The following is a 24,652-nucleotide window of genomic DNA, read 5'->3' as shown; positions in this document are numbered from 1 at the left end:
TCATAAACCATTTGGCAGGAGGGCACCTCCCCCAGCTTACTCAGAGTCACACTTTAACCAGATGTCCTTCAAACCCTGATAAGCCCCTGGCTTCTAAAATCCTGTACGCTCCAGTCAGCACGTACTCTTCTGCTGTGCTGTAATCTCACTGCCATGTTGAAGGAGCCAATCACTTATAGCCGCGCCAGAAATTAGCCAATTGTGAGTAACTGCACCAAACCTCCTAGCTTTCCCTATATAAACCCCTGACTTTTGAGTTTCGGGGTCAACACCTCTGTCCCCTGCGTGGGATACGTGTTGGCCCGGAGATCCCCGTAATAGATCTCCGTAAAAAACCTTGCCTTTGCTTATTACATCCAAAATGGTCTCTCTGTGTCTGGGGTCCGCGATTTCCCGAGACTTGAGTAAGGGTCTCTCTGCGTGGGATCTTTTCATTTGGGGGCTCTGTCTGTGATCGGTGTTTCCTGGGCCGAGCCATCCTTAGACTCGAGCTAGGTTTTTTCAATTGGGGGCTCGCCTGGGATCTTGAGACCACCCTAGACTCAAGACCCTTGAGGTGAGTTGGATGTTTGTCTGAGTGTTTCTGTGTGAGCAGCACAGCATTGGTCAGTCTGTGTCTGCCTCTGTTTTGGTTCTGCCATGTGTGTATATGTGTGTGTCTTAGTACCGGTCAGTGTTAAGAGGGTAGATGTGTATTCCTGCCCTATGTTAAGAGCATGGATGTGTATTCCTGCCCTGTGCTAGGAGAGTGGATGTTTATCCCCACTCGGTGCAGCTGCCTTTGTGGTCCATGAGGATCCTCTGGCTGCAGAAGGGGGGACGCCCCAGGCCCACAAGCTGCAGCCCTGGAAGACGTTCCATGGGCGGAAAGCAGTCGGGAGAGCCCGACTGTGGGCAATCAGGAGGACCTGACTGTGGTTTTCTGGAATAAAGGAGACGGAGTGCTCCTTTTACCTAGGCAGGAGTGGAGGAGGAATCCCACTCCGTCGGAGGTCGCTTTCAGCTGCCTGTTTAAGTATATAGGTGCGGACAAATGTGCTTGGACGTGTTAGTGTCTGTTGTCTGTATTCTGTTTCTGTGTTTGGTGTTCTTTTTCTTTGCCATGGGGCAGACTGTGACAACCCCTTTGTCTTTGACGGTGGACCATCGGATGGGCAAGAGGACACTCTGGAATCCTGTTGGGAGGTAGAATCAGATGGTCCATCTCATCCCAGAAGCAGCTAAGGTTAAGCTGCAATTTGGGCCAGGTACTGAAGGTACCAGGCATCTGTGGAAATTGGTTATAGGATGCTTTGTCTTGGTCTTGTTTGTCTAGTTTGTTTTCTGTGGTATTGTCGAGTGTCTTTTTGGTTTTTGTTTCATTTTTGAATTTGGACTGATGACTGTGTTTGAAATCTTGGACTGATGACTGTGTTTGAAATCATGGAACTGTTTGCTTTGTTAGTCAAAGAGTTTTACTTGGTCCTCTTGGTGCTTAAGTTAAAAGTTAAAAAATAATTTGCTTGAAAAAATTGTTTTCTGCCAGGAGTTTATCTTTTCTCTTGAGCCTCCTTCCCAAGGAGAGAGATGCCCCCCAGGTTGGGGGGCAGAGAAGCCCCTAAAATAGTTTCAAAAAGAATCTACAACAAACTGTGAAAAACTTTGTTTTGCCAGTCAAAATTTAGAATTCAGGCTTTGGCTGTGGCCAAGGTCAGGATTAATGTTTTCTTTTCCATGGGCCTTTAGCCCAGTGACACAGCTTGGTAAAGGACTACTACTGCAGTCCTGGTATGCGGAGACACGGAGAGAGCTATAGTTTTGTGAAAGGTTGGTACTATATTATTAACAATCTCTTTATTAGATGTAAGAGACAGGAAGCCCCAGGTGAAGTGGTTACAATTCTTTTGTCAGCTGCTTAGTATCTAGCACCCAGGTTCTAACCATCTCTCCATCCTTTTGTTATTAGTTGTTACTAGGAGCCTAGTTTCATTTGGAGGCTGGTTCTTTTGAGAGGCAAAGCCACCAAGTTGACACTGAAGAGAGGTACTCCTTAAAGGAAAATCTAAGTCCAGAGAGACAGCCGGTAACAGATAGACTGCCCCTCTGCTCGCTTTTCTGTTTCATAGACAAAGCTTGTGCTTATTTTTACAATGGCCTTTTTGTCCAAAAAAGGCCTCCTGGTTTAGCTGTATGAATAAATGCTATTTGTCCTCTTCAGTGGACCTCTATTCTCTAGATTCCCTTCTTGTATTCTCACCATCCCACTTGAGGTGCGTGTTAGTAACTGTTACAGGTCTTCTTTATCACTGAGAAAAGACAGAATCCTACTAGAGGCCAGAAAGAATGTTCCAGACATGTATGGAAGGCCCTCACTCCTGACTGTTGACTTCAATACCCCTGAAGGTAGGGAGTGCTCCTGGGTCTGCCCCCAGGCTCCGAGGGTGGGTCTCCGAGTGGCTGGAAAATGTCCCACCAATCTGGTTAAGATAAGGAAAGGATATGAAGAGAAAGTTACAGAAATTTAAAGGGTTAAGCTAAGTTGCTGAGAGTTAGTATAAGTTACAGAGAAAATAAGGTTGAAAGAAAAAAAGAGGTAAAAAGAGCAGGAAGCTAGGGAAGAAGAGACAAAAGAAGAGGAAATTAGAGAGCTAAAGAGAGATAAAAGACAAGAGAGGAACATATACTGGCCACAGTAGTTAGGGAACCTAGGAAGAGAGTACCTGGCAACAGGAGAGAATTCCTGGCTAAAGATCGGTGTGCCTAATGCAAAAAAAAAAAAAAAGACACTGGGTCAGGGACTGCCCCAGAAAGAACAAGAGGGGCCACTGGAGAGCCTCTTGGTCCTAGAGTGCTGGCTATGCACAGAGATAGAAGGGAAGCCCGCCTAGTTGTTTTGTGGATACAGGGACCCAACCCTCCGTGCTCTTATGCTCCAGTGGGCCAGTATCCAAAGACCTTGAATACAGGGGGCTACTGGCAACAAACAATACTTATGGACTACCCGAAGAACAGTAGACCTTGGCGTGGGCCAGGTAAACTAGTTCATGGTCATCCCTGACTGCCCCTATCCCTTGCTCATGAGAAATTTGCTCTCCAAAATGGCTTGCGTGTGCTGAAATGGCTGGGTGAGGCATGTGTATGAATATCTGCAGACTGTGTATGTGGAGCTTAAGACCTGTCTCAGTGCACCAGTACCTGATGCTGGGAGATGTGTGGCTTAGTGCTGTTCTGCCTGGAACACATCACTCCTGCCAACCGGGCACTAACAATTATCACCCAATCCAGGACTTAAACTGTTATAGAGTGGCTGATGTTTTGCCTTTGAATAGAACGTCCAAAAAAATGGGACCACTGGTCAGCTGCCATGGACTAGATTCTCCACAAGTTGGGGGCAATCTGGTTACCTTGCTACCCAGTCCTGACCTGGAACTACCATAGCACAAGTGTCAAGTACTTGCAGAAGCCCATGGGTGGAGGAAAGACCTCTGCGACTGGCTGATTGACCCCTGCTGAAAGCCGAGGCTACCTTGTCCACAGATGGGAACAGTTCTCTTCATGAAGGTCAGAGATAAGTGGGTGCTGCCATGGTGGACAACACAATGTCATCTGGAATGGCTGAACCCTAACCCCCTAGCACATCAGCGCTACAGATGTCTTTGCCATCTCTTGGATGCCCTGATGAAGCCAGCAACTGTGAGTATTATTCATTGCCCAGAACATCAGGAAGGAAGAGATTCAGTGGCATGGGGCAGTAACAAAGCATATAAAGTGGCTTGGGGAATGGCTATGCAGGAGCCTATCCTGCTTACAGGCCTGCAAGAGACAGCCACTGGGAACTGGGATTGGACTAAAGGGATGGCCCCACTTAGAATATACAATAGAAGAAAAGGCCCACCTTGCTTAAAAGATAAACGTACAATGACACACTTGAGGGGAAAGCTATACTCCCCAGAGTACAAACAAAAGAATCACTTTGCCAAATACAGAAAGGGACTCATTTAGGAGATAAAAAGTTTGTCCAAGTAGTTAAGGTGTATGTAATAGACTTTAAGATTTTAGCCAGAGAGACAGTAAAAAAGTATAAGGTATGCCAGTAAGTGAATGCTTAGTAAACAAACAGGGCAAAGAAACCTAGAGAGTTTAGTGAGAAGTCGAAGTAAACTTCACTGAGATAATATGGTCACAAGTATCTCCTAGTGCTTGTAGATACCTTTTCAGGAATAGATAGAAGCTTTCCTCACCAAGCAAGAGACGACCTCGATAGTCATCAAGAAGATACTGGAAGAAATCTTCCCCAGGTCTGGAGTGCCCAAGGTAATCTGGTCAGACAATGGCCCTACTTTCGTTGCCAAGGTAAGCCAGAGTGTAGCCAAGTATTTAGAGTCGATTAGAAATTACACTGTATTTACAGACCTCAAAGTTCAGGACAGATAGAGTAAATAAATAAAACTCTAAAAGAGACCCTGACCAAATTGACCATGGAGACTGGCGCAGACTGGGTGGCACTCCTTCCCTCTTGCTCTCTTCAGAGCAAGAAATAGCCCTTCCAGATTCAGCCTTACCCCCTTTGAGATCTTATATGGGGCCTCAGCTCCTCTGACTGTATTAGATGATGTTATTAAACCAACATGTCATAGTAATAATGATTTGTATGCCAGGCTAAAAGACCTACAGGTGATACAGAAAGAAATCTGCTTACAGCTGGCAGCAGCCTATGCCCCAGGGGCCCCCGAGACATCTCATCATTTCCAGGTTGGAGACTCGGCTACATACGACGACACTGAGCCCAGACACTCGAGCCTCGCTGGAAAGAACTCTACCTGGTGCTGCTGACCACCCTGACAGCCGTCAAGTCTCAGCCCTCACCAGCTGTGTACTCGCTGTTGGGGCTGAGAGCTGGGATCTAGAGGGACACTCAGATCTTCAAAAAGCTCCCTAGACTTACATATCGGATAAGTGGATACTTCAGAGACGTGACTGGGAGGTTGCTATAATGCTCACTTAAAGAGTTTGCTTTAGAAACAAAGATTTCATGTTTGCCCTGGGTTCTATCAGGATAGGTGTGGAGATAGGCTTGATTTCTATTACAAATGATGTAACATTACATATGTTAGTATTCCTAACACTTCTTGGGACTGTGCCTAACCTATATAAGTTTAAAAGTTCTAAAAGACAGTCATGACCTTTGTATGTAGGTTCAGATAGTGTCTAGATTAGAATCCTGATGCTAAAGACTTAGTAAGACAAAAAGATAAAGACCCTTAACAAGGTTGGTTTGAGTCTTGGTTCACTCGGTCTCCCTGGATGACTACCCTACTCTCTGCTATAGTTGGGCCATTACTAATAATTTTCTTGGTTTTAGTGTTTGGCCCCTGGGTGACAAACAGGTTAATTGCTTTTGTTAAAAATTGAGTGGGTGCTGTGCGGTTGATGGTTCTGAGACAACAGTACCAGTCAGTTAGGACAACTGGTGAGACCAAATATGAGACTTATATCAAAATTCTAAGATTAGAATTACTTAGTGGAAGAAGAGGGGAATGAAAGGAAAATTATACAGATTTAAGGTTTAAAAATATAAAATTAAGGGGTTGGGGATTTAGCTCAGTGGTAGAGCGCTTGCCTAGGAAGCGCAAGGCCCTGGGTTCGGTCCCCAGCTCTGGAAAAAAGAAAAAAAAAGATTCTTGAATAAGTTTCAAAATCCACAGACTCAGGGCTAAACACTGTCCAGGCAGGGCAGGGCCCGCCCTGCAGCCAGGACTGACAGGCCATAAAGATAAAGAAAAAGAATGCAGGAACCAGCCCAAGCTATCAAGACTGACTCATAAACCACTTGGCAGAAGGGCACCTCCCCCAGCTTACTCAGAGTCACACTTTAACCAGATGTCCTTCAAACCCTGATAAGCCCCTGGCTTCTAAAATCCTGTACGCTCCAGTCAGCACGTACTCTTCTGCTGTGCTGTAATCTCACTGCCATGTTTGAATGAGCCAATCACTTATAGCCGCGCCAGAATAGCCAATTGTGTGTAACCACACCAAACCCCCTAGCTTTCCCTATATAAACCCCTGACTTTTGAGTTTCAGGGTCGACACTTCTGTCCCCTGCATGGGATACGTGTCGGCCCGGAGATCCCTATAATAGATCTCCGTAATAAACCTCACCTTTTGCTTATTAAAAAAAAAAAAAAAAAAAAAAAAAGGTGGTGCTGGCTGACAGGAACCAGATGTCTCCTGAGAGACACAGCCAGAATATGGCAAATACATAGGCGAATGCCAGCAGCAAAACACTGAACTGAGAACTGGACCCCAGTTGAAGGATTCAGAGAAAGGACTGGAAGAGCTTGAAAGGGCTTGAGACCCCATATGAACAAGAATGCCAACAATCAGAGCTTCCAGGGGAAAAGCTCTCAGAGAGAACTTTCCCTCCGGAAGGAGACCCTCCAGCCCAATGACCAGACTGAGACCACAGGATGCAATCAGCAAGAGGATTTGGTTTATTGTCAGAGTACACAGGCACCTGTGGGTGCTTCAGTCAACTCGGGGGACTGGCTCGCCCAGTGGAAACCAGGATGGGTTTTTTATAGGGTTCTGGGGAGCAGAAGCAAGCATACAGAAGCAGATGCATGGTTACAGGGATATAATTGGTGAATTCTAATATGGCGAGCGTTCAGCCCAGGGGCAAGTTCCCAAGCCACCTTCCTGGGTGTGGGACCTCTCCAGGGGCTTTCCACATTCCTCTTTTTCATTGTCAGGCGCTCAACCACACACATCCTGCTTGGCAGCCGCTGTGTTCTCAGTGTTCTGACCTTTCCCTGAACCAGTCATCTTAAGTACAGCCTTGCAAAATGGCGTTACTGCTGCTAAGCCGGGGTCTTTCACAGGAACTAAGTCACTACCCAAAGTCTATATATACATGGACTGACCTGGGCTCCAACTGCATAGGTAGCAATGAATAGCCTAGTAAGGGCATCAGTGGAAGGGGAAGCCCTTGGTCCTGCCAAGGCTGGACTCCCAGTGAACAGGCTTCTTTGGGGGAGGGCAGTAATGAGGGGGATGGGGAAGGGAACACCCATATAGAAAGGGAGGGGGAGGGGTTAAGGGGATGTTGACCTGGAAATGGGGAAAGGGAATAACAATTGAAATGTAAATAAGAAATACCCAATTTAATAAAGATGAAAAAAAAAAAGAAATGTAGGTATTGTTATAGAATAGTGACACAAAAAAATAATTTTAGGGTCCCAAAAGGATCCAGGAGAACAACAACAACAACAAAAATAGGTTATTTCATTTCACAGAAGACATTTTCTTTGTTAATCAAATCAACTCTCTTATCTCCATTGAAATTCTGCCTATCCCAATGTTTTCAAGTTTTATGTTAAATATTATACATGTGATTAAAGGATAAGGAAATGCTTCATTTGTAAAAGTACTTGCTAAAATATATAGATTTAATAAATAATTTCACATAGAATGGATGACACAGACCTCAAACACTATTACAGAGCAATAGTGATAAAAGTAGGTAGATCAGTGGAATAGAATTGAAGACTCAGAAATGAAACCACACACCTATGGTCATTTGATTTTTAACAAAGGAGCTAAAGTCATCCAATGGAAAAAAGATAACATTTTCAACAAATGGTGCTGGTTCAACTGGAAGTTGGCATGTAGAATGATCCATGCTTATCACCCTGAACAAAGCTCAAGTCTTATATCGTGGCCTCAACTGTGATCTTGAGTGTGTCAGAGCCTCCTGGGTGTGTCTGATCTCCTGCGTGTCTAGCTTCCTCTGTGATTCAGTCATCCTGTAATCTTGGGCATTTCAGAGCATGTGTCAGTTGGGCTTCTTCTAGGTGTTATATGAGTGGATACTGAGCAGCACACCACAGGTCTGATCAGGGTGCAGATTCAGACAGGAAGGAACATGTGCTACTGGCTGCTCACGGATTCCTGTGCCCCTGGATCTTGTGAAACCCAGTTACTTCTGGTATTGTGGCAATCTTGAGGCCTCCTCACCTATGATCATGGGCTTGTTAGAGCACCTTTCAGTTGGACTTCCTTTGGCTGTTATGGTAATGTGTGCAAAGCCTGCATCTAAGACCTGCTCAGGGCTTGGGTTCTGCATTTACTTTTAATTATCTGTGTGTAGAGAAATTTTACTTGAGCAACATGGCTGCTTTGAAAATGGATAATATCCAATGACTTCAATTGGAGTGCAGACATAACACATGACTTTAACTGCTATGGCTGGAATGCAGACACACACTTGGCACAAAATTTTAAAGTAAAATTAATTAGTAGGAGAAAAGAGCCAGGTTTGAAATTTATTTCTAATTGACGGGCAGACAAAGTGATGAATCAGAAAAGATTTGACAGAAAGATTCAGAGATAGAATACATTCAACTCTCAGGAGAACAGCACAGGAAATACAAGCTATTAAAGAGCAGGGAAGGGAGATAGGGAGTCGGTCATTTGGAAGTCAGTGACGTGAGTTCACTGTAGTAAAGTTTCTTTTTGAGTTCATGCAGTTTAGGACAGGTCATCAGAGATAGTTAAATGTAGAGAGTGATAAGTAACTAGAAGATTAGAACAAATGGACACTTAGTTTGCGACCAAACAGAGCAATTCTGTGAGAGACTGAAAGAACACAGATTGAATTGGTCAGGTTGGAGTGGAGTTTGTGCTACAACAGCTGAGTTGAACCAGCCAGTCAGTGTTCAGAAAGAACTGGAAAGGGTTATCAAATTCAGCATTGAGCCTCTGTGACAACAATTATATTTGACAAATAAATGTTATTCTTATATTTGTACATGAGTATTTGGAGGCTGTGTGGTATTGAGTGAAGTTACCCACAGAGGCCAGAAGAGAATTTTGGACCTTCTGGAGTTGGAGTTACTGACATTTATGAGCTGGAACAATCGTATTTATATAGGTTCTATTTCACTATATTCCCAATGTAACCAATCAGGTATGAAGGAGAGAAGGCTTGGACAGGAATAAAAGTTATTTTAGAGTATATGCAATAAGAAGAAATTATACACTCACCTAGCTTTTCATGGAAAACACTTTCATCTAAATTTTTGCTAGCACAGAGTGTGGCATGTTTAAAATGAAGCATAGATTTATTCAGAAAAGGGACATACATAGTATAAAAATGGTTATACAACCCAATCTGTCAATCAAAACTGAAAACCATCCTAACTATACCTCTTCTTCCTTTAGGCCTTATAAAGAGGTATGCTGAGATCGCTGAATACTCTCAATCAAGTGGCATGCTGTCTATTACAAATATATATTCAAGATTTTACACACACACACACATACACACACACATATACACATACACACACACACATATACACATACATATACATACACACACATATACACACATACACACACATACTCACATACATACACACATAAACACACATATTCACATATACACATACACACACATACACACATATACACATACACACACATATACACATACACACACATACACACACACACACACACAATTTACATTGCTTTACTCCAACATTATCTAGTTTCATTTGCAAATCAATGTGAGCCTTTATTTTCAATTCTTTGGACCAGACACAAAAAATCGAACTGGTAATACTTCTCTACATTGGCCTGTCTGTGCCTAGTGGCTTTCTCATCCTTTAGCCTATGGGGTCCACCAGTGTACAAACATATTTAGGACTGCTGTCCTTTAGTGATGTTGAGGATACCGCACATGATTCACCATGCTAGAAGATAATTTGCCTAATCTAGATTTGAGACTCTGCTTGCTTCTTCCTCATACACCACATTGATAGCTTGGTGGAAAATTTTGCCACAATCTAGGGGTGCCTTGAACTATTTTGCACCTGTCTTCTACAAAAATTCCTATTCTAGCCTGATGTGCTATCTTGTGAAGCGGATTTCAGGGAGGGATTTTAATTCTCAGATATACCCATAAAATGACATCCTTGTCTTTTTTTTTGCCTCGGTTCTTGTATTCCAGCTGGCCTCAGGTTTTAGCCTTATCTTCTTGCCATTCTGTTTTATTTCTGATCCTGTTGCATTTTCTGGTTTAGGGGGAAGTTGTATTTTTTGGAGAATGGTCCTGTCATTTGCAAAAGATTGTGTCTATTATTCCTATCTGCTAAATGGTAAAAGAAAATTTAAAGGTCATTTAACAATCTCTACACAGAAGTTTTACATTTTTGTTGTAACACAAAACATCACTTTTTTTTTATATTGTAAATATGCCTTTACACTCAGAGCTATTATACTACCTCTGATCTAATTTCTGACAATATTCAAGGTAGTTTAAAATAAAGTGGTTTGTTAAAAATTACTTCAGTATACAAATAAAAATAACCAAACATATTGTATAACACTGTACAAAATACTAAAAATGAAAATATTTCTGTAGTATTAATTTTCAAAAATTTAAGAGTATTAAGTGTCAGTGGTTGGTTATTTAAAAATTTAAATATGGTCTGTGGCAAGCACTGCTGGTTGCATTTGAGTCTTAGCTTATGAAGCAATGTGCCATAGTATTTGGATAGCAATGTACACTGGTAGAACTGTACACACCCAGGCGTGCTACACACCCAGGCGTGCTTGCAGTGAGGGCCAGGTGAAACTGATCCAAACAGGGAGGTGGAAGGCCTGATTTCACAAGGAAGAGTTCATGGAAAGCTGTAATTTTCCTGATAAAAGGAAAACTCTTATCACTTCCCATTGCCATCTACCCTGTTCCTTTCTCATTTATGATACAAACGTTGGTTCCTACAGGCAAGCTCCCATCTTACAGCCCGGGGGACAAAAGATACAGACTGAAAATAGTCGAGAAGAAAGATAAAAGGTGTCTGGGATTTGAGTAGTAATTTGGCCTTTTATTTGTGTTCCTGAACGATTTCTTTCTTTCCCTCTTTTCTTTCTTTTTTGTTGCTTTGCTCTTAAGATATTCTCATTCAAGTCAAGAAGGTGTATGTCAGAGTGTTGGTTGGGAGGGAGAAATGAGAAATGGTGAGCTTATATTATAATCTTACAAATAAAAGATAGAGGAACAAAATAATCTCATTCCTTCATATAAACTAGCTTTAAATCAATAGCAGCTTCTGCCTCATCCCCTTCAATATGGGTAGTTTGGGTTTGCACCTTCATGACTGATGATTTAGCCTGTCAATATTTACCTTTCAACTGCTTAAAGCGAGATGTGGAACCTTTCCTTAATGTAAAAAACATGATTTTTCTAAGTGACCAATGGTAAATATTTTTACCATGTTCCTGTATATGAGGCTCCTATGAGTAGCAATGAATGAAGCACTGGAAGTTGTTGGACCAGTGTGACAGTCAAGAAACCCCCTTATCAATGATGAACAAAGAGTTTATTTCTCTGGGAGATGATAAATCAGCTTACTCCATGGGACAGATCGATGTAACATAAGGAAGGCATAACGGCTTTCAGGATGTGGAATTAAATGCCTTTCACTGAGCACAACCAGTCCTCTGATCTGCCCCCAACACTCTGATACACCCTTCCTTGACTTGAGTAAGACTATCTTGAAAGCAATGAAAAAAAAAAGGCTTTGGATTTCCAATGTCATAGCAAACTATCAATTCTAGAGCTTATTTTGGTGGTATCCAAGGACACTAACTTCTAAGGTGAAGACTAAGGAGAATGTCCCAAAACAAATTGGAAATAGGGTTTTCTTTTAGTAATTTTAAGGTATATTTGCCCCCAAATTGAGACTTACCAAGGCAAAATAACAATGAAATTCTGGAATATTTAGATAAGGAAAATTCTAGATATGTAAGAGAAAATATACTGGAATTTATCTACTGAACTGAACTAGCAAATGGAATGGACTTAACAGCCTCTCAATGATGAACTTTGGGCTTTAGGGTAAGGAAGTGTAACTAAAAGCATGCATAAAGTATGTGTGGAAAAATATAAGCTACAAATATAAGCTATGACTCCCTCCCCCTCCACCCAGGGTCCTAGAAGAAAGGTAAATCTCAGAGGGCTGGTCACTCAGGATGATTCTTGGTTACTAGAGACTAGCAGAGGAGAAAAATCCAGTGATAAAGAGCTCCGAAAGCACCGAATCTAGAAGCAGCATTCAACTGGGATGTTTGTCTTAAGGATTGGGAATTGGTTATAATTATTGCAATGACATAGAAGATCAAAATAGACCTAATACACTCTCAGACACATAAAGTTTCAAAGATGCTGCATAAATAGAGTTCCTTGAAGCAACAAAAAGGGCAAATGACAAGGATGATACTAAGCAGTAAATAATCAAGAATGAGTAATGGTGCTTGGGAGTTGTCTAACAAAATGTTAGAATTTCTTACTTGCCTCACAACTGAACTGTAGTAACACCATGAAAACTATCACATTAAAAGGTTATTGTGCACTTGAAGGGTGCAGGAGACATCAGTAAATATTGCCAGTATGTTTATGGTATATGTATCCATAATGAAGATGGCTCTGTTGTAAGTAAAAAGAAATACCTTAAGGCCTGATTGACATTGCACCTGAGGATACAATCTTAGTCCAGGGCAAAAGTAATATCTTCACATCCCTGCTAGGGAACAGCAGCTGCTGAGGGCATACAGAGTCCAGGTAAACCTGATCATGTGTTCCTTGCATCTCCAAGCCATCTAATAGTCCTTTCCTGATCTCTGAAGGAATAAGTGAAGCTGCCGTATTTTTAAATTGACAAAATCCCTACACTGAACTTGTACAGCAAAGAAAATTATAATTGGCAAATTTAATCGAGAGTTGTTTTCATTGAACGTAGCCCAGTGAGTAAATGAGCAATAAGATTATATTCTGAGCAACAGATTTAGGCAAAAATTAGTTTTACCATTAAGGATTTATAGATGGATATCTCATCCATCTTTCACTTGACTTAACTATGAGACATTAGTTGAAATTAGCTGAGAGTAAATGCTGATCGGTTCAGCCACAGATTTGTTGTGACTCCAGACATAGATGTGGGCCATTTTCTACAGTAAATACAGAAATCTTCATATGCGAACAACGCACACCTGTGCAGAAGTAACGTTTATTATCCAAATGTAATTAATTGTCACATTGGAGTTTACTTCTGAATAAGCACACTATTCCCTAGTTCTTTCTGAACTTTGACTGGCTGGTTCAACCAAGTTGTTCTGACTCAAAAATCCTTTTCAAGCTGAATGATTCAAACTGGCTTCTCCCTTGCGCTGCTTAGAAAAACTGCCTTTCAATTCAACAGGTGTTACTGTGGTGATTGCATGAACTAAATGGGACTGAATGAAGCTGCACAAACTCTACAGAAAGCAACTGCACTGAGCTAAACTGCACCAAATTGCACTGATGAATTTAACTAAACTTCACTGCATTACCTGAACTCAATTGAATTGAACTCAGTGAACGGACTGCCCTATCTATCACCTTTTTCCTCTTTATCTTTATATCTCCCTCTTTATTTCTGCAGTACCCTCTTCAGTATTCTCTCTCTCTCTCTCTCTCTCTCTCTCTCTCTCTCTCTCTCTCTTTCTCCTCTCTCTCTCTCTCTCCTGTCTTTTCTCATGAAAGTTTGGCATACCCTATCTCTGACTCAGTCTTTCGAATCATTCTCTGATTCATCATTTTGTCTGCCCCTCAATTAGAAGTCAATTTCAAAGATGGGTGCCTCTTTCTACAAACTAATTTTAATGATCATTAATAAGTGTTTTTGGACAATGAAATCATGAGTTTGGAATTATGTATAATGGAATGACTTACATAGCCCTTGAAGAAAGCACATACCTGCTGTTTTCTCCTCTTGATATTTGGCTCTATGTATCATCTCTTACCTGTTGGTTTTTTATTTATTTGGAGATAATGTCCTGCTTTCAGAGACTGAGATTTTGGAAAATTCAATGTGAATTTGTTTGTTCCTAGAGACTTAAATCAAGTAAAATAATATTGATAAAATTTTTTTTTTTTTAGGGCTGAGAAATGATGCTGCCAACAGACATGAAAAGGTTTTCTATATTTAGCAAAATGCAGTCATTAAATATATTTGCTGTTCATGTAAACTATACATTTTGACTTCTGGTAGCTTAAAAAGTTTATAAAGCCCGAGTTGTGAATTTTTTCCCCAATGTAGGTGATTTTAGTAACCATAATTATTTTACTAAGTATTTCCAAAAGCTTAAAGAATCTCTGTTTCTGTCTCTGTCTCTGTCTCTGTCTCTCTCTGTCTCTGTCTCTGTCTCTGTCTCTGTCTCTCTCTCTCTCTCTCTCTCTCTGTCTCTGTCTCTGTCTCTGTCTCTGTCTCTGTCTCTCTGTGTCTCTCTCTGTCTCTCTCTCTCTCTCTCTCTCTCATACACACACACACACACACACACACACACACACACACACACACACGTTTTACAAGTGTTTTACTGTAGGGTTCTGGCACCAGGGTGGTCTCCCACGGAGATCTCTTACCTGGCAGGTGTTCAGGTTTGGCCAAAAGGAGAGAACAAGGGCAGAAAGGGGAAACAGTTTTCGCTGCCTCCTCTGCCTTCTCATTTGTGCAGGTGCTGCCTCTTAGGTTGCTCTGGCCAGGCTGAGCCAGCAGGGGACTGACTAGCTGGAGGAGGGTGCAGGGGAGCTTCTGGCAGCGATTTTGGGAGAGCAGATCTCTTCCCCAAGCGGCGGTGTTACAGCTCTTATGACAGAAGCTCTCAGACGATGGAAAATTCCTGGACACATTTAATTCTGAACATGGCACTTAATTACAGCTTTTTGGATGAATCAGACCTCATCTATATATTTGAGGCATGGTCCTGTTTCTACAACTGATTTGTCTTGAGGCTGCATGACCTGTGGACACACACACACACACACACGCACCTGTGGAGGAGGGGCTTGGGGTATTGCCCTCTGTGACTGATCTGTCTTGAACCTATGTAACCTGTGGTCACTTCCTCATCTGTGGAAGAGGGGCTTCGGGCATTGTTCTACTTGACTGGTCTGTCTCAAATCTCTCTACAGGGGTTTGTGGGGGTCTGCAGCTAATGATGCCCTGATCTGGGAGGCTGGGGTGTACCTGCCATCCCTTTTAGGGTCTCCAGGTGATTCAACCTGTCTCAACCAGGAATCAGGGTACCTTTTACTGTCCACTGCCCCACATTTTACCGTTGGAGACTCACTCATGCATGCTCTTGAGAGCAAGAGGATGGCACACCAGTTGAAGTTCTTTCAGGACCTGTTTCTCCCAAAGGCTGATGAAGTAATTGCTTCAACAAAAACAAAAAAAAAACAAAAAAACAAAACAAAAACAACAACAACAACAACAAAAACAAACCACACACACACCTTACTTTCCCAGGGAGACAAATTTCATCCAAGCCTCATTATACATAGAAAAGATTCCCACAGAAATGGAACCATCCAAATAGTTGGCAAGGATCGCCCTGAGCAACTTCCTAATAGTTTGTCACATTTATGTTGCTCAACAGGGACTGGTCTCAGGGGTCTGCAAGGAGCAAAGTGGGGTGATCCATTCTCAGCAGTGTGCTGAAGACCTGCTGCCGTATCTCACAGTCATAGGGATAAATGTAAGTGTCCTGCCTCTTCATTTGCCCTGAATGGTCTCACAAGAATGACTTAAGTCTGGCCTGAATCTGTGAACCACCTCTCTAACTAAACTAGTCAGTGTTTAATTATTCAGGGATTCTGTGCCAGGTTTTCTTTTTGTTGTTTTATTTTTGTTTTTGTTTTTGTTTTTGTTTTGTTTGTTTTTTATTATCAGACTATTTCTTATGGATATTTTTTATTTACATTTCAAATGTTTTCCCCTTTCCCAGTTTCTCATCTATAACCCCCTAACCCCCTATACCTTCTTCTATGAGGTGTTTCCCCACCCATCCACCCACTCCTTCCTGTCTCCCACCCTGATATCCCCTTACATTGGTGGGTCCAGCCTTGACAGGACCAAGGGCTTCTCCTCCCATTGGTGCCCACCAAGGCCATCCTCTGCTACATATGCAGCTGGAGTCATGGGTCCCTCCATGTGTACTTTTGGATGGTGGTTTAGTCCCTGGGAGCTCTGGTTGGTAGGTATTGTTGTTCTTATGGGGTTGTAAACCCCATTCAGATTCTTCAAACTTTTCTGTAACTCCTCCAGTCTGGACACCGTTCTTTTGTCCTTCAGTGTCATGAGAAGCTCTGACTTGCTACTGAACATTACAATTCAAAACAACTAGTTGAAGACTGCAACTTTCATGTTTTATGAGTATTCACAGAAAAACATGTCAGGGATGATTAACACTGTAGGAGGTGCCTGTTCACGAGGTACCTATTCAAAGTGCATTCTGTGTGTTTTAGAATATTTTAATTAATCGTTCAGAGTTTTACTTAACTTTTTAGCTGGATAACTTTAAATTTAAATATTGTCCAAATCTTTGTATTTCTTATTTGTATCTATGTATCTGAATCTTTGTCCAGACTTCCTCATAATATACTGAAAGTATTCTTCTATCTTCCCTTACATCACTCCTTAATTATTTATTGACCAGTTTATTTCTTATACCTAAGTGTCAGGTGAAAATTCACTTACAAAATAGTATGAGACAAAAGTTCCCATAGTCACAAATTGAATGAATTGACCACTTGCTGAGGTTCATCTTAAATATCCCAAAGCAGAAAAGCCTACATAGTTTTCTATACTGCTATTTCTTTATTATAAAACCGATACCATTTGGATAGTATAGATTTAGATGAAAAACATTCATGTTTACATAATGTTTCTATTTAGTGTGCTCATAACTTTTTAATACTATGATAATTTTTTTTATTATTGGTTTTTTTCTTTTCTAAGTTAAATCCCTAGAACATCTTAGAAAATTAAGTTATTAAATTCAACAATTAATTTGGTGGTCATGATTAAAATATTCTGAGTTTTACTAATTCTGAAAAACTTATATTTCTCTCTCTCTCTCTCTCTCTCTCTCTCTCTCTCTCTCTCTCTCTCTCTCTCTCTCTCTGTCTCTGTCTCTCTCCACATTGCCTGTCTTCAGCAGAGAAATAGAACACATAACGCTCACACATAGCAGTAATGGGAGATGCACTCCCAGCTGCGTAACCCTGCCCAGTTGGGTGCTTGTTTCTTCACCAAACTTCTGATACTGCTGAGTGGTATAATGGTGCTTACCATCTCTTCACCAATGGCATGAACTGCGAATGATGTTTAGAACTTTTTCTTCCATTTACAAAGAGAGAACAGTTTCGGACATCTTGCCCAGTAATCTCATGATGGAAGGCAAGCAGTTTCACGAGACAAGACAGCTTCCCGTGTTCTACCATAGCAACAGACCCATCGTAACTACAGCAAAATGTAGATATCAAGGTTCTGCCAGGGATTAACCTCCAAAACAACCCCTAAAATCTATAGAGTTCCACATTCCCTTAAAAATATATTGTGACAGTATTCAAAATATCTAATAAAGCAGGATCATTGATGCGATGGTTTGAATATGCTTGGCCCGGGGAGTGGCACTAATTAGAAGGTGTGGCCTTTTGGAGGAAGTGTGTCACTGTTGGGTGGGATTGGAGACCCTCCTCCTAGCTGTCTGGGGATGCTTAATCTCTTCCTGGCTTCCTTCAGGTGAAGATTTAGAACTCAGCTCCTCCTGCACCTTGCCTGCCTGGAAATTGCCATGCTCCTGCCTCGATGATAATGGACTGAACCTCTCAACCTGTAAGCCAGCCCCAATTAAATGTTGTCCTTTATAAAACTTACATTGATCATGCTATATGTTTCCAGAAATAAGACCCTAACTAAGACAACTAGCTTGCCAGTATATTTATTAGAAAGAATTTAACTGCATCAGAGTATTCAATTGTATTTTATTAGAATTTATGTAGACTTATTGGGTTCCAGATGATCTAAATTTTCTTTATTTCAAGCTCAAACCCTGACCCAGAAGTTACTTCTTGACTGAGAAAACTTCTTGCTGAGAGGAAACCTCAGAGAAATGCTATGGGGCAAAACACAGGCACATCCGGAGAGAGGTGCAGAGCGGAGAGCAGTATTTGCTTGCAATGCTCCTTTCATTAGCTAAATAAACAACTATAAGTGGCAGTGGAAAAGAAGAAAAAACCTTTTGTCTCTGTCTACCACAACCTTCTTTTCTGGGTCGTTGTATTGCCCGTGCTATGCTGGCACATAACTCTCAAAAGACTATAGGCCCCAGGGCGGGATGAGTAGGCTGGGGACATCCTCATGGAAACAGGGTGGGGTGTTGGTCAGGTGGAGGTGGGGTTGGGGGAGGGTTGGGGAGGAGTTAGCTGGGTGTGGAACAGCCAGAGGGTAGAACAGGAGGGGAATAAAATCTGCAGTTTAAGGAAAAAAATAAGTAAAATAATAAGTACGTTATAATAGTTTTAAAAAGAATGCTTCTAAATTTACAGATATATTGATAATCTATGTATAGAGATAATATATAGTTTATGTATTATATGTTATTTGAGCTGAAATATAATTTGAACTACTCAAGCAATATGTAAAACATTAATATATTTTTATAGTCAATATAAATAAAATACTACACACTTGTATTAATCCAACAAATCCCTGCCTCCCCAGGGTCATCATATAAACACTGCATTTCTATCATGATATCCTTCTCCACCCTGATGTGGTATTGTAGCCAATTTAGGGGAATATCAGCTCTTATAGCAATGATATCAATACTCTGTTGTTTGGCTAAAGGGGCAATTTTACACACAAGTGAAAAAAAACTCAAAACATTCCTACAGGAATCATTTTTATGACGATGTTTACACTGATTTTGTGAGCTTTATGTTGACTATGTTTTAAAACAACAGGGGTCTTCTTACAGGTATTTATCATCAATAAGCTGTTCTGATGAAATTGAAAGAAGGAACCTCATGTGATACATTAGAGACCACGACAATACATGGTAAGGAACTTACATTGTAATCGTTTAAAGGAAATTGGTTACAATGATTTTAAATAAATTTTTATTTCCCTAATGGAATTATAAGAAATTATGAAGAATTATGAAAATAATAAATAAATATGTGCAGATGATGTTATAGTGGAGCATGATAACTCTACAAAAAGGAAGTATGTAAGTGTGAAATATTACATGCTTACAATATGGAGTATTATTTTAAAACTCACCTCAAGCACAAGTTAACCTGTGCTAGACAATGGGTTTGGCTTTTCAGACAGAACATGTCTGTTTCTACTTGAAATAAAATTATTTTCTCTATTAAAATTTTAAAAGAATATTTTAAAATTAAATTGAGGCACTTCCAAAGAAGACAGTTCCAAAAGTTCAAAAACACTTAATTGAATTAATTAATTATATGTGTTTTTATACATTCCTTTAAGTAGATAAAAGGAAAAGTGTAAAGCACATACATTTTGCATGCACAGAAAGATTGACAGTGAGGAGAAGAAAATTTTAATATTTTACCATTAAAGCATAATTCAAAAATATTATATTGCATCAGTTATCTATATGTAAGACGTTTGGCAAACAGGGGTCTTTTTCTATGTATCATGTAGCAATGTTTCAGAGTAAAGTTGCAATTTGTTTTCAGGTCTTCTGTCCAATATTTAGATTAAGTCCTAACACTTGATGCCTAAAAGATGGTGGGCCACAGAAATTTAAATCAACACTGAGAACGAAGGCAGTGCTGGCTCTGACACGCAGGAAACAAAAGCTAGCATCTGCTGCTTCCACTTCCTAATTCTGTTTACTCTTTAGTTGATCTCATCTTTTCCAATATTCATCATCTCCCAGGAAAAAAAAAATTCCCTCATGAACTTTCTGAATATAGCATTTTACTCTTTTCTATTGTCGTTGCTCAGGAGGGCAGGGACCTAGGTACCTACTGAAACTGAGTTCAATGACATTAGTGTTTCATCCACTTTGCTGCTTTGCCTGACGTATTTCCTTTTGTCATGAAGCTAGTATAAGTATTTCCATAGCGTGTACGATGTCTTGTATCGATTAATCATTCTTCATCTTTACTTCTTTTGTTAGCTCCAAGGTCGCAATACCATCCGTATGAGTGGTAAAGACCCTTAATTAAAAATTCGAAGTACCTGTGCAAAGTCCATGCCCCTTTGGCCTTTGGTGATACTCTTACTTGCTTATTCTGTCATGGCGGCCATATTTAACTGGCTTGTAGCTCAATTCTCTTCCTTCTCCAATCTATTAAAAACAACGTAGGCAAGTGACTTTTCTTAAAATATGGTGTAGATCATGCCATTCCATTACTGATTGTTTTCCACGTCTGGCCAAACACCTAGAAAACTTTTGTTTGGTGTTCAATCTCTATTACCATGGATAAAGTATTTTATAGACTTTGTTCATGAGCCCCGCACACTGAGAATCTCAGGCTCTCCAGAACAAAGTAAACAGAATTACTCTTTTCAACATTTTAAAGTGTTCTGAAAAATAAAGAAACATGCACAATGGCCCACTGTTTGGGACTGAATGCAAAACTTTCAAACAAAAATAATTATTAAGGCTTTCTCAGAGGAATAGAACGTGAAACACGTTTGGGTGAGATTTGTGGTTCCGTCACTCAGGAGATCATTAGAAATGACCAACTTCTCTGGAATATTTCAATAGTAAAGTCCTTCATATACATGGATGCTTGGTAGCCTGAAATTTTATAGTAGATATGCCTCTTTTAAAATGAAAGACGTACTTTGTCTCTGTGAAATTTTTTCCTTTTTAAATGTCGTTATGTAAACTGGGCAATGACAATGGATCTGCTTTATATTCTCTGACTTTATAAAACCCCTTGAGGTCTCAGTACAATGCTTCACATTTAATGAACATTCAGTAAAATAAATGTAGAATAATTTTAAAACATGTAAAACGAGATCTCCTTCTGGTTTAAATTTGCATATGTTTGATTGCAAAGGGTATAAATGTTTGTATTCTTTTATTCACCACACGTGTTTTTGTCTTCTGGAAGAAAAAGCTAATCTCTCCATCTATCAGTTATGATTTGAGGATGAAACGCCATGCACAGTTTCCTATAATGGAACCGATGTCAGCAGATCAGTGTATGATTTGGGAATATGCCAGGAATTTTGAGATCTGGGGCTTACCTAGAGAAAAAATGATTCCTAGAAGCATGTCCTTTGGTTTGTACTGTGCACTTCTCTCTGTACACACACACACACACACACACACACACACACACACACACACACACACATTATTCTATGTTCTCTTTTCTCTTCTTCTTGTATACCTTGAGATTAAAAGCCATGGGATAGTTTCAAGCTATATGATTCTTCAGCATATTTCTAGCACCATTGGAGTCATGGATCCTGGCTAATATTTCTGAAATTATGAGCTCAAAAAATATTCTTCCAAGTTGTTCCTTCAGAATTTTTGTCACATTGAAAATTATAAATCACAGAATATTTTGTCCAACTACTTTGTGTGTGTATTTGTGTATGTGTGTGTGTGTGTGTGTGTGTGTGTGTTTGTGTGTGCTCAGTACCTCTTTTTACTACATGTAGTATCAACATTTTTCCAGGATTCATATAGCTTGCAATGTTATGTTTTCCTTTTGTTTAAATTGGATATTTCTTTATTTATATTTCAGAACATTTATTTACTTAATATTTTTAATTCTTAAATTTTTTCTTTTCAAATGCCCATTACTCATTCTTATTGCCATTTTACTCTGGAGTTTAAATATATATTATACTTCATCTTAGTCATATATTTCAGAATTAAACCTTAATATTTTTCAACAATATTTGCTGAATTTGGAATTTTTTTCAACTTAGCTTCGTTATACTAATGCTTTCATTTATGTTTCTTATAATTCTCTATATAATTTTTTGATATTTTATATTTAAATCACTAGGGAATTTTCTGATCTTAATTATATTTAATAAGCACATTCTGCCTTCACTTTTCTACTAAATAAAAACATTAACTGAAAACTTTATAATTACATAGTAACTATTAAAAATAAAGATACTAGATTGATAATAAAGTACTAGCTATAAGATACCAAAGAAATTGTATGAAATAATTTAGAGGGAATAAAGGCCAGAGATACCTGCTTAACAAACCCAATCACAGAAAAACACACATGGTATGCACTCATTGATAAGTGGATATTAGCCCAAATGCTCGAATTACCCTAGATGCACAGAACACATGAAACTCAAGAAGGATGACCAAAATGCGAATGCTTCACTCCTTTAAAAGGGGAACAAGAATACCCTTGGGAGTGAATAGGGAGGCAAAATGTAGAACAGAGGCAAAAGGATCACCCATTCAGAGCCTCCCCACATGTGGCCCATACATATAAAGCCACCAAACTAGATAAGATGGATGAAGCAAAGAAATACAGGCTGACAGGAACCAGATGCAGATCGCTCCTGAGAGACACAGCCAGAATACAGCAAATACATAGGCGAATACCAGCAGTAAACCACTGAACTGAGAACAGGACCCCTGTTGAAGGAATCAAAGAAAGGACTGGAAGAGCTTGAAGGGGCTCGAGACCCCATATGAATAACAATGCCAACAAACCAGAGCCTCCAGGGACTAAGCCACTACTCAAAGACTATACATGGACTGACCCTGGGCTCCAACCATGTAGGTAGCAATGAGTAGCCTAGTAAGAGTACCAGTGGAAGGGGAAGCCCTTGGTCCTGCCAAGACTAAACCCCCAGTGAAGGTGATTGTTGGGGAGAGGGCGGTAATGGGGGGAGGGTTGGGAGGGGGACACCCATATAGAAAGGAAGAGGGAGGGGTTAGGGGGATGTTTGCCTGGAAACTGGAAAAAGGAATAACAATCGAAATGTAAATAAGAAATACCCAAGTTAATAAAGATGGAGGAAAAAAAAATAATTCTCAAGTTTTCTGAATGGAAACTTAAGAAATTTTAAAGTTTTTAAAATCATATAAACATTGGTAAAACACTAAAAAATATGAGGATTTGCATAATCAGGGAGAATAATTACATCTTATTTTTCTTTATTAATAAATGTAATTATTTACTTTCCAATTGCAGTCCCTCTTTCTCCTCTCCAATCAGACCCTCCTTCACAAGCTCCTCCCCCATTACTCCTCCCCCTTTCCTCAGAGAAATAGAAGTCTCCAATGGGTACTGGCCTGCTGTGGTACATACAGTCACAGCATGAAGAAGCATGTCCTCACTCACTGAGGCCAGACAAGGCAGTATAGCTAGGGAAAGCGACTGAGAGAGGCAACAGCTATAATTGTTAGGGTACCCATATGAAGACCAAACTACACATCAACTATGAATGTGTAGGGGACCTAGGTCCAACCTCTGATGCCCTTCGGTTAGTGGTTCAGTCTCAATAAGCCTTCATGGGCCCAGTTTAGCTGACACCGTCAGTCTTCTTGTGGTAGCCTTGATCCTTCTTCTGGCTTCCTCAATCCTTTCTCCCACTCTTCCACAAGAATCCTGGAGGTTCCCCTGATGTTTGGCTGGATCTGTTTCCATCAGTTGAAGCCTCTCAGCAGACAACTAAGAAAGGCTCCTGTCTGCTAGCATCCCAAAGTATTATTAATAGTGTCAGTGGCTGGCAGTTGTTGAACATTATCCATGTCCCTTCATGGCAGATTTTAGTGTTAGAAGATTGGAAGATTCTATAGAAAGTTTTTTATATAAAAATATACTTATTGATTGGAGCAGCAGGTCCCCAGCAGTCCAGACACTGCCCGGACCTGAAGGGACCAGATCAACAGTTCTCTGCACCCAAATCCCATGGGAGGGAGAGCTAAACCTTCAGAGGGGCAGACACACTTGGGAAGCCAGAAGAGACTACACTCTGCCCACATTTATGACTCCAGAGGAAAAGACCTAGCACCATCTGGGACCCTGGTGCACGGGAGCTCCCTGAAAAGGCAGCGCAGGCCCTCCTGGTTGCTGACCTCATGGAGAGCTCAAAAGCAGCACCCCCACAAGCAACTTGAGCCTCGGGACCACAGGTAAGACCAATTTTTCTGCTCCAAGCGACCTACTTGGTGGACTCAGGACACACAGAGGCTAAATTCCTCTGGGACAGGACACTTCCGGTTTTTAGTTGGAGCCTGAACCTTGCTGATCTCTGCCCACAGCTCCCTGTTCCCAAACCCTGTGGGAGAGAGAGCTCACTGCCTGGACAGGTGGGCATTCCTGAGACTGCAGAGTGGGAGAGACCACCAATACTGGCCACCCCTGCCCACATCCCTGGCCCAAGAGGAAACTGTATAGGGACTCTGGGAACCTGAAGACGGGGCACTGGAGCTGCAGGTACCCAGTGGTACAGTTACCTCCCGGCCCTGAAGGGACCAATCAACAGCTCTCTGCACCCAAATCCCATGGAAGGGAGAGCTAAACCTTCAGAGGGACAGACAAGCCTCGGAGACGAGAAGAGTCTACACTCTGCCCACATTTCTGACTCCAGAGGAAGACACTGGTGCACAGGGGCTCCAGGAAAAGGTGGGGCAGGCCCTCCTGGTTGCCGCACTCATGGAAAGGTCAAAAGCAGCCCCCCCCAGCAACTTGACTCTCAGGACCACAGGTAAGACCAAGTTTTCTGCTCCAAGAGACCTGCCTGGTGGACTCAGGACACAGTCCCACAGGAACAGCTGAAGAGCATTTGGCAGGAAACAC

At 40.9% G+C, this 24,652-nt stretch overlaps 1 pseudogene; it reads right to left on the bottom strand.

The window, feature by feature from the left end:
• Positions 1 to 756: 756 nt before the first annotated feature.
• Positions 757 to 24,652, bottom strand: part of LOC116898386 — a 66,415-nt pseudogene continuing 42,519 nt past the window's right edge.

Source organism: Rattus rattus, chromosome 4, assembly GCF_011064425.1.
Source record: "Rattus rattus isolate New Zealand chromosome 4, Rrattus_CSIRO_v1, whole genome shotgun sequence".
Taxonomy (NCBI): Eukaryota; Metazoa; Chordata; class Mammalia; order Rodentia; family Muridae; genus Rattus; species Rattus rattus.
This window is presented reverse-complemented; position numbering and strand designations above follow the sequence as displayed.